Source organism: Odocoileus virginianus, chromosome 24, assembly GCF_023699985.2.
Source record: "Odocoileus virginianus isolate 20LAN1187 ecotype Illinois chromosome 24, Ovbor_1.2, whole genome shotgun sequence".
NCBI lineage: Eukaryota > Metazoa > Chordata > Mammalia > Artiodactyla > Cervidae > Odocoileus > Odocoileus virginianus.
In genome coordinates, this window is record NC_069697.1 from 50,934,516 (window position 1) to 50,945,579 (window position 11,064).

The window sequence follows — 11,064 nt, forward strand, 5'->3', positions numbered from 1 at the left end:
CTCCAAGGGATCTTCCCAACCCAGGGATTAAACCCATGTCTTCTGTGTCTCCTGTATCTGCAGGCAGATTCTTTACCACTGAGCCACCTGAGATAGCTCATTGTATTTACTTATAGGAATATTCTAGACACCTGTATGTATATGTGTTCAATCACGAGGTTGGGAAGATCCCCTCGAGAAGAAATGGCAACCCACTCCAGTATTCTTGCCTGGAGAATTCCACGGACAGAGGATCTTGGTGGGCTATAGTCCATGGGGTCGCCAAGAGGCAGACGCTACCGAGTCTCACACCCACACACACCGTTTTCCACGGTGGCTGCACCAATTTACATTTCCACCAACAGCACACAAGGATTCCTTTTTCTCCACATCCATCCTCACCAACACATTATTTCTCGTCTTTTTTACAACAGTCATTCTAACAGGCAGGGGGTGATAATTTCACTGTAGTTTTGATTTGCATTTCCATGATGATAAATGATGTGGAGCGTCTTTTCAAATACCTGTTAGCCATCTATATGTCTTCTTTGGAAAACTGTCTATTCAGACCCTCTGCCTGTTTTTTTAATCAGGTTGCTTGGGGGGAGTTATAGGAGTTCTTGCTATATTTTGGATATTAACCACTTCTCAGATATATGATTTGCAAATATTTTCTACCATCCAGTAAGTTGCCTTTCATTTTGTTAGTGGTTCCCTTTGTTATGAAGAAGTACTTTAGTTTGATGTATATTATATTTTTGACCCTTGTAAACCTCTTAGGTGAAAACAGTATGTCATAGCTTGTACATCTCTTACTACAAATAAGGTCACATAAATCTTATGCTTAAAGAGGTACCTATTTGTATTCTCTGTTTATGGTATTTGCTCATTTTTCTGTTGTTTTTTATATAGATGTAAACAGTCATCACTTTACTATAACATCTTTCATGCTACTGGGTTGAAAATATTTTTTATCTTCTTTTTTTGAAGATTAAAAATGCTGTTAAGAGTATCAATAGCAGCTTTTATGGTTTTGTAATTTTTGTGTCACTTTAGGCTTTCCCAATCTAAGATTATGTTTAAAATTCTCCCATGTTCTGGTATTTTTATGGCTTTCTTTTCTATTAACATCTTTGATATCTCTGGGACTTATTTTGGTATAGAAATAACTTAAGCATTTAACTTTTTTCCAGATGTCCAGTTTTCTCCAAACCATTTACAGAGTATTTCATTCTTTCCCACGGTTTACCTTTTCTGACACTCAAGTTACAGAGCTTCTCATCTCCCTGGGAATTGGGTACCAGTTTCCTTGAGAACCAGATACTTTATTCCTCACTATCCCTTCCCACAACCTTTCTCTCACTGTCCCTGCCCCCTTCTAAGCCCTTCACACAGCTTCCTCTTGTGTGGAAGTCTCCTTCCACTCCCCCTGGACTTGCTAATTCCTCCTCAAACTCAGGCCTCAGTTTAAGTGTCAGTTCCTCTAAGTTGGGGAGCAGACTTTACAGCCCCAAAGCACCCCACATTTCTTCCTCTTTGGTGCAGCTATTCCCCATGACAACAAAGATCCAATCCAAGATGGACATTTCCGTATCCCTAGTATATAGTATAGAGTAGACAGTCAGTACTTAGTAAATATTTACTGGGCCTGCCCTTGTGGTCCAGTGGTTAAGACTCCATGCTTCCAATGCAAGAGGCATGAGTTTGATCCCTGGTCGGGGAACTAAGATCCCACATGCCAGGCAGCACGGCCAGAAAGTAAAACTTAAAATAAGAATTTACTGAATTAATGCAATATCTATTTCTTCCCTCAGATTGACTCTCCTCCTCCTGCTGGGTTTGGGAAAATGCAGGGGAGGGGCGCTGTGCTTCCCTTGGTGAGTCCTGAGTCCCGCCTCTTGGCGCAAACTCCTCAGGGCCTGCTACCAATGACTAGCCACTCCAGGGACCAGCCTGGCCCCTCCAGGCACGCCTGGCTTTGACCCTGCCGATCCAGATTTGGAAGGGACGTGCACAAAGCTTTGGCCTTTGCTCTGGAACTCTGGGATTTACTAGTGCTCAGATAAGGAAGCATTATGGTAGAGTTTTCTAGACCCAGTTTGATTTTTTCCCCATTATGTACCACCTTCGATGAGAGGCGACACAAACGCAGACCGCAGTCAGGAGCTGCCAGCTCGCACTCAGGTGTCACCAGCGCTGACTTCTTCCACTGGGCTACCTACTTGGCCGCCTGCGGTCTCGGGCGCGGCGTTCAGGACCTCTGTCGTGCCATGCCGGCTGAGTGGCTGTGGTGCGCGGGTGGAGTCGCCCCAAAACATGTGGAATCTTAGTTCTCTGACCAGGGATCAAACCCACGTCCCCGCACCACAAGGCAGATCCTTACCCACTGGGCCACCCTTTTTTTTTTTTTCTCAACTTAGCCTTAATACCTGTTGAAAAAATATCATCCTTATAAAATCCCAGATACTCTACTTGCTCATTTCTATAAAACCAAATTCATTCTGTTTGGGAACTCTACCACTTGCATTGTCAAAGTTAGCAGTAGAAATCAGCAGGGAAAAGAAAACAGAAAATATGAGGGGAAAAAATGCAGGTTATTAGGAGAATACTTAGCTCTTGCTTCTCAAATATTTAAAATTCAGGGGAAAAGTTCCAAAATTCAAGTGCAATATTATCAGCAACATAAATTAACATTTAATTAATTATTCACTCAGGATATTGTTCTGAAGTGATTTTAATTAACAAATAACTAGGTTTGGTAATATCTTGCCTGGATATCTCTGTCCCCTTGAGAAGAGGAAGTTAAATTGCTGAATAGTGTGGTCTGGTTGCTGCAGACGAAGATTATCCTGTTTCATTCTTCAGGCTGCCCTTCCTTCTCTCTCCCAAGGGCAGGAATGAACAAAACAATGATTTTCTAATTGTTTAGCACTCAGTTTTCTGCCTAGCAAAGACTGTGTAGTTATACCAGTTCTCACTTTCTTTTTGAAAAAAATATAGTACTTAGAATTCAGTGCATATTAATCTTTAATTCATTTCCTCCAGTTTAAAAAAAATAGTGGAAAATTTCATTTACAAAGTATATTTTAATGAATTCTCTATCTCAATCAGTTTTGACACTTACCAACATTCTGCCATGTTGTTTAATCTATACCTCCACCCACTGTCCATGGGCTTTTCTAAGAATTTATGTTTTACTCATTTTTATTTTGGGCTGTGCTGGGTCTTTCTTGCTATGCAGGGATTTTCTCCAGCTGTAATGCGCAGGTTTCTCACGGCAGTGGCTTGTCTTGGAGCACAGGCTCTAGGGCGCCCGGGCTTCAGTAACTGTGGCATGTGGGCTCGGTAGGTGAGGCTCGCAGGCCCTGGAGCACGGGCTTGATAGAGTTGTGGCATTGGGGTTAGATGCTCCATGGCATGTGGGATCGTCCCAGACTAGGGATCAAACTGGTGTCCCCTGCATCGCAAAGTGGATTCTTAACCACTGGACCAGCAGGGAGGCCCTCAATTATTCTTTAAGGTAAATGTTACATATGTTTAGATGTCTATATATTAACTGAACAATTTTGACAGTGGATACATCTGTGTAACCCATATCACAATGAAGATACAGAACACTTCCATCAGCCCAGAAAGTTCCTTCTCTCTAATCCCAGTCAATTCTTTGTCCCCTCCCTCACTCCAGGCAACCACTGTTCTGATTTTTTTTCCAACACAGATTATTTTTACCCATACTAGATACACGGAATCATGAAGTATGTACTCTGTTCTCTCATGCTTTTAATCAGCATAATGTCTGAGCTTCATCTGGCTTATTGTATATGTCAGTGATTGATTCCTTTTTATTGCTGAGAAGTATTCCAAGGTAAAAATACACCATAATTTGTTTACTCATTCTCCTGTTGACAGACATTTCATTGTTTCCAGGTTTTAGGTATTATAAATAAGTTAACTTATTATGTTGTAGACATTCTTATACAAGTCTTTTTGTGGATTTATTTTCATTTCTCTTAAATAAAACCCCGAGTTCAGGACAACACAGTCAAGGGATAGATGAATGTCTAACTTTATATGAAACTGCCAAACCTTTTTTTGAAGTGATATTATTTTATATTCCTACCAGTAACGCATGAGAGTTCTGTTTGCACATTGTAACAAATATTGTCAGCGGTCTGTTAAATTTTTGCTTTCCTAGTGGGTGTGTAGTGTGTAGTTTCTTATTGCAGTGTTTATTGGTCAATTATGTAGCTTCCTTTGTAAAGTAAGTGTCCATTAAGTGTTTTTGCCAATTTTTAAAATGGATTGTTTTTTATTCTTAAGTCATATATATGTGTGTGTATCAGTCACTCAGTCATGTCCAATCTTTCTGGCCCCATGGCCTGTAGCTCACCGGCTCTTCTGTCCACAGAATTCTCCACACAAGAATACTAAAGTGTTGCCATTCCCTTCTCCAGGGATCTTCCCAACCCAGGAATCAAACCCAGGTCTCCCACACTGCAGGCAAATTCTGTACCATTTGGCCACCCCTATCTTGAGCCATAGAAACTCATTTTCACATTAGAGTTGTCAGACAAATGAATATTTTCTTCCAATCCATGGTTTGCCAGATTTTCAGAGTTATTCTCTTTAAATTTTGATTTTATATTATAGTTGATTTACAATGTTGTATTAGTTTCAGGTATAGCAACATAGCATCACCAACTCAATGGACATGAGCAAACTCCGGGAGATAGCAGAGAACAGGGAAGCCTGGCAGGCTGCAGCCTGTGGGTTGCAGAGAGTCAGACGCGGCTTAGCAACTGAACAACACAGAGCAACGTGATTCAGTGACTAAATATACATGTGTCCATCCTTTTCCAGTGTATGTAAGTTATTACAGAATAAAGAGTTCCCTGTGCTATACAGCAAGGCCTTGTTTGTTATCTGTTTTATATGTAATAGTGTGTATATGTTAATCCCAAACTCCTAATTTATCCCTCCCCTTTAACTTTCCCCTTTGGAAACCATGTTGGTTTTCAAAGTCTATGAGTCTGTTTGTTTGTAAATAAGTTCATTTGTATCATTTTTTAGATTCCACATATAAGTGATTATCATATGATATTTGTCTTTCTCTGACTTACTTCACTGGCTATGATAATTTCTCAGTCCATTGATATTACTGCAAATGGCATTGTTTCATTATTTTCCCTGGCTGAGTAATTTTCCACTGTATACGTGTTCCACATCTTCTTTATCCATTCCTCTGTCGATGGACACTTAGGTTGCTCCCATGTCTTGGCTACTGTCAATAGTGCTGCTATGAACATGGATTGCATGTATCTTCTCAAATTATAGCTTTCCCTGGACAGGAACAGGATTGCTGGGTCACATTGCAACTTTTTTTAGTTTAAGGAAATTCCATACTGTTTCCCATAATGGCTGCACCAATATACATTCCCACCAACAGTATAGAAGGGCTCCTTTTGCTCCACACTCTCTCTCAGCACTTATTGTTTGTAGATATTTTTGATGATGGCCATTGTGACCATGTGAGGTGATACCTCATGGTAGTTTTGATTTGCATTTCTGAATGCTCAAACTACTTCACAACTGCACTCATCTCACATGCTAGTAAAGTGATGCTTAAAATTCTCCAAGCCAGGCTTCAGCAATATGTGAACCGTGAACTTCCAGATGTTCAACCTGGTTTTAGAAAAGGCAGAGAAACCAGAGATCAAATTGCTAACATCCACTAGATCATCGAAAAAGCAAGAGAGTTTCAGAAAAACATCTATTTCTGCTTCATTGACTATGCCAAAGCCTTTGACTACATGGATCACAATAAACTATGGAAAATTCTGAAAGAGATGGGAATACCAGACGAACTGACCTGCCTATTGAGAAACCTATATGCAGGTCAGGAAGCAACAGTTAGAACTGGACATGGAACAACAGACTAGTTCCAAATAGGAAAAGGAGTACATCAAGGCTGTATATTGTCACCCTGCTTATTTAACTTATATGCAGAGTACATCATGAGAAATGCTGAGCTGGAGGAAGCACAAGCTGGAATCAAGATTGCTGGGAGAAATAGCAATAACCTCAGATATGCAGATGACACCACCCTTATGGCAGAAAGTGAAGAACAACTAAAGAGCCTCTTGATGAAAGTGTAAGAGGAGAGTGAAAAAGTTGGCTTAAAGCTCAACATTCAAAAATCTAAGATCGTGGCATCTGGTCCCATCACTTCATGGCAAATAGATGGGGAAAGAGTGGCTGACTTTATTTTTGGGGGGCTCCAAAATCACTGCAGATGGTGATTGCAGCCATGAAATTAAAAGATGCTTATTCCTTGGAAGGAAAGTTATGACCAACCTAGACAGCATATTAAAAAGCAGACATTACTTTGCCAACAAAGGTCCATCTGGTCAAGGCTATGGTTTTTACAGTGGTTTTGTATGGATGTGAGAGTTGGACTAAATAAAGCTGAGCACCAAAGAATTGATGCTTTTGAACTGTGGTGTTGGAGAAGACTCTTGAGAGTCCCTTGGACTGCAAGGAAATCCAGCCAGTCCATCCTAAAGGAGATCAGTCCTGGGTGTTCATTGGAAGGACCAATGTTGAAGTTGAAACTCGAGTTCTTTGGGCACCTGATGCGAAGAGCTGACTCATTTGAAAAGACCCTGATGCTGGGAAAGATTGAGGGCAGGAGGAGAAGGGAATGACAGAGGATGAGATAGTTGGATGGCAACACCGACTCAATGGACATGGGTTTGGGTGGACTCCAGGAGTTGGTGATGGATAGGGAGGCCTAGCATGCTGTGGTTCATGGGGTCACAAAGAGTCGGACACGACTGAGCGACTGAACTGAACTGAACTGAATAATTAGTGATGTTAAGCATCTTTTCATGTGCTTTTTGGCCATCTCTGTTTTCTTTGAAGAAATGTCTATTTTGATCTTCTGCCCAGGGTTACATGTTTTCTTGATATTGAGGTGCATGAGTTGTTTGTATATTTTGAAGATTAATCCCTTGTCAGTCACTTAATTTGCAAAGTATTTTCTCCCATTCTGTGGCTGTCTTTTCGTTTTGCTTATGGCTTCCTTGGACCTGCGAAAGTTTTTAGGTTTAATTAGGCCCCATCTGTTTGCTTTTATTTGCATTACTCTAGGATGTGGCTCCAGAAAGACACTGCTGCAATTCACATCAAAGAGTGTTCTGCCTATTTCCCTCTAAGAGTTTTATAGTATCCAGTCTTATATTTAGGTTGTTAATCTATTTTGAGTTAATTTTTGTGTGTGGTGTTAGAGAATGTTCTAATTTCATTATTTTACATGTGGCTGTCCAGTTTTCCCAGCACTACTTACTTTGCGACTGTCTTTTCTCTATTTTATATTCTTGCTTCCTTTGTTGTAGATTAATTCATCATAGGTGCATGGGTTATTGCTGCGTTTTCTATCCGGTTTCATTAGCCTATACTTGTTTTTGTGCCAGTACTGTTTCGATGACTACAGCTTTGTAGTATAGTCTCCAGTCAGGGAGCCTGATTCTTCCAGCTGTTCTTCTTTCTCAGGAATGCCTTGGCCATTTGGTATCTTTTGTGCTTCTATACAAATTTTAAATTTTTCTTGTTCTGGTTTTGTGAAAAATGCAAATCGTAATTTGATAGGGATGGTACTGAGTCTGTAGATTGCTTTGGGTAGTATAATCATTTTGACAATATTGATTCTTTCAATCCAAAAATACGATTTATCTTACGTTTGCATTACGTTTGATTTCTTTCATCAACGTCTTACAGTTTTCTGAGTACAGGCCTTTTGTCTCCTTGGTTAGTGTGTGGGTGTGTGTGTGTGTGTGTGTGGTGTGTGTGTGTGTGTAGTGTGTGTGTGTGTGTGTGTGTGTGTGTGTGTGTGTGTGTGTGGTGTGTGTGTGTCTGTGGTGTGTGGTGTGTGTGGTGTGTGTGTGTGTGTGTGGTGTGTGTGTGTGTGGTGTGTGTGTGTGGTGTGTCTGTGGTGTGTGTGGTGTGTGTGGTGTGTGTGTGTGTGTGGTGTGTGTGGTGTGTGTGGTGTGTGTGTGTGTGGTGTGCGTGTGTGTGCGTGTGTGTGGTGTGTGTGTGGGGGGGGTGTGTGTGTGTGTATGGTGTGTGTGTGCGTGTGTGTGTGTGTGGTGCGTGTGTGTGGTGTGTGTGTGGTGTGTGTGTGTGTGGTGTGTGTGTGTGTGTGGTGTGTGTGTGTGGTGTGTGTGGTGTGTCTGTGGTGTGTGTGGTGTGTGTGGTGTGTGTGTGTGTGTGGTGTGTGTGTGTGTGTGTGTGGTGTGTGTGTGTGTGGTGTGTGTGTGTGTGTGGTGTGTGTGTGTGTGTGTGTGGTGTGTGTGTGTGTGTGGTGCGTGTGTGTGGTGTGTGTGTGGTGTGTGTGTGTGTGGTGTGTGTGTGTGCGTGTGTGTGTGTGTGTGTGTGCGTGTGTGTGGTGTGTGTGTGTGGTGTGTGTGTGTGTGTGTGTGTGTGTGTGGTGTGTGTGTGTGTGTGGTGTGTGTGTGTGTGTGGTGTGTGTGGTGTGTGTGTGTGTGTGTGTGTGTGTGAGTGTGTGTGTGTGTGTGTGATGTGTGTGGTGTGTGTGGTGTGTGTGTGTGGTGTGTGTGTGTGTGCGCGCGTGTGAGTGCGTGTGTGTGTGTGTGTGGTGTGTGTGTGTCTGTCTGTGCGTGTGTGTGTGTGGTGTGTGTGTGTGTGCGCGCGTGCATGTGTGTGTGTTTGTGTGTGAGTTGCTCGTCGTATCCAACTCTCTGCAACCCTGGGGGTAGTCTGCAGTCCCGCAGTCTCCTCTGTCCACGGACTTCTCCAGGCAAGAACACTGGAGTGGGTTGCATTCCTTTCTCCAGGGGATCTTCCCAACCCGGGGGTAGAACCTGGGTCTCCCACATTGCAGGCAGATTCTTTACTGTCTGAGCCCTGGGTAAGTTTATTCCTGGGCATTTTATCCTTTTTGATGTGATGGTAAATGGGACTGTTTCCATAATTTCTCTTTCTGACTTTTCATTGTTACTGTATAGAAATGAAAAAGATTTCTGTGTATTAATCCTATATCCTGCAACTTCACTTAACTCATTAATGAGCTCTAGTAATCTTCTGGTAGCATCTTTAGGATTTTCTATATATAGCTCATGCCTTCTGCAAACAGTGACAGTTTTACTTCTTTTCCAATTTGGATTCCTTTTTATTTATTTTTCATCTGATTGCCATGGCTAGTACTTTCAAAACTATGCTGAATAAAAGTAGCAAGAGTGTATACCCTTGTCTTGTTCACTGTTGAATATGATGCGAGCTGTGGGTTTGTCATATACAGCCTTTATTATCTTAAGGTAGGTTCCCTCTATGCTCACTTTCTGGAGTTTTTATCATAAAGGGGTGGTGAATTTTGTCAAATGCTTTTTCTGCATCGATTGAGATAACCATGTGATCCTTTTCCTTCACTCTGTTAATGTTTATAATACACTGACCAGTTTTCATATGTTGAACCATCCTTGAACCCCAGCAATAATCCCACTTGGTTACGGTGTGTGATCCTATTAATATACTGTTGAATCTGTTGTGTTTCTATACACTAACAATGAACTATCAGAAAGAGAAAATAGGAAAATAATACCATTTATAATTACATCAAAAGGAACTAAATACCTAGGAATATATCTAAGGAAGTAAAAGACTTGTACTTGGAAAACTATAAGATGCTAATTAAAGAAACTGAACATGACACAGAGAGGGAAAGACATACCACGCTCATGGATTAGAAGAATCAATATTGTTAAAATGACCATATTATCCAAGGCAATCTGCAGATTCAATACAACCCCTATCAAAATACCATATCAAAAATACCATAGTATTTTTCACACAACTAGAACAGTATTCTTGCCTGGAGAATCCCAGGGAGAGAGAAGCCTGGTGGGCTGCTGTTTATGGGGTCTCACAGAGTCAGACACGACTGATGCGACTTAGCAGCAGCAGCAGCAGCAGAACAGAAAATACTTCTAAAATCTGTACAGAAACACAAGAAACAGCAGCCAAAACAATCTTGAGAAAGAACAGAGCTAAAGTTATCGTGCTGCCTGATTTCAAGCTATACTAACCTGAACAGTAATGGCACCGACACAAAAATAGACACACAGATTGATGGAACAGAATAGAGCCCAGAAATGAATCCACACTTTATATGGGCAACTAACCTATGACAAAGGAAGCAAGAATATACACTGAGGAAAATGACAGTTTCAGTGCAATAAATGGTACTGGGAAAACTGAACAACTACATGCAAAAAAAAAATCAACCTGGACTATTTTCTCACACAATGCACAAAAGTAAATTCAAAATGAATTTAAGACTTAAAAGTAAGACCTGAAACCACAAAACTTCTAGAAGAAAACATAGGCAGTAAATTCTTTGTCATCACCCTTAGTAATTTTTGTTTTGATATGTTTCCTCAGGCAAGCAAAAGAACGGCAAAAATAAACAAAAGGGACATCAAACTAAATAGCCTTTGCATAAAAAAGGAAACCATCAACATGAAAAGGTCACCTACTAAATGGGAGAAGATATTTGCAACAATACTGATAAGCAGATACTTAAAAAAATATACAAGGTTTTTTGTATTTCCATACAAATTGTGAAATTATTTGTTCTAGTTCTGTGAAAAATACCGTTGGTAGCTTGATAGGGATTGCATTGAATCTATAGATTGCTATGGGTAGAATAGCCATTTTGACAATATTGATTCTCCCAATCCATGAACACGGTATGTTTCTCCATCTGTTTGTGTCCTCTTTCTTTCATCAGTGTTTTATAGTTTTCTATGTATAGGTCTTTTGTTTCTTTAGGTAGATATACTCCTAAGTATTTTATTCTTTTTGCTGCAATGGTGAATGGTATTGTTTCCTTAATTTCTCTTTCTGTTTTCTCCTTGTTAGTGTATAGGAATGCAAGGGATTTCTGTGTGTTAATTTTATATCCTGCAACTTTACTGTATTCGTTGATTAGCTCTAGTAATTTTCTGGTAGAGTCTTTAGGGTTTTCTATGTAGAGGATCATGTCGTCTGCAAACAGCGAGTGTTTCACTT

The 11,064-nt window shown here is 40.7% G+C and overlaps 1 long non-coding RNA gene across 2 annotated transcripts in view; it reads left to right on the forward strand.

Annotated features, from left to right (window-relative positions):
- Window positions 1-11,064, forward strand: part of LOC139030876 (uncharacterized) — an 89,599-nt gene that overhangs the window by 74,624 nt on the left and 3,911 nt on the right. Inside the window, exon 4 of one of the 2 annotated variants that reach the window (XR_011483317.1) lies at window positions 4,652-4,872. The exons of the other annotated variant lie outside the window; for it this stretch is intronic. This is a non-coding gene — a long non-coding RNA (uncharacterized lncRNA). Of the gene's footprint in view, window positions 1-4,651; window positions 4,873-11,064 lie in introns of those variants that run through there. 2 annotated transcript variants of the gene reach the window in all.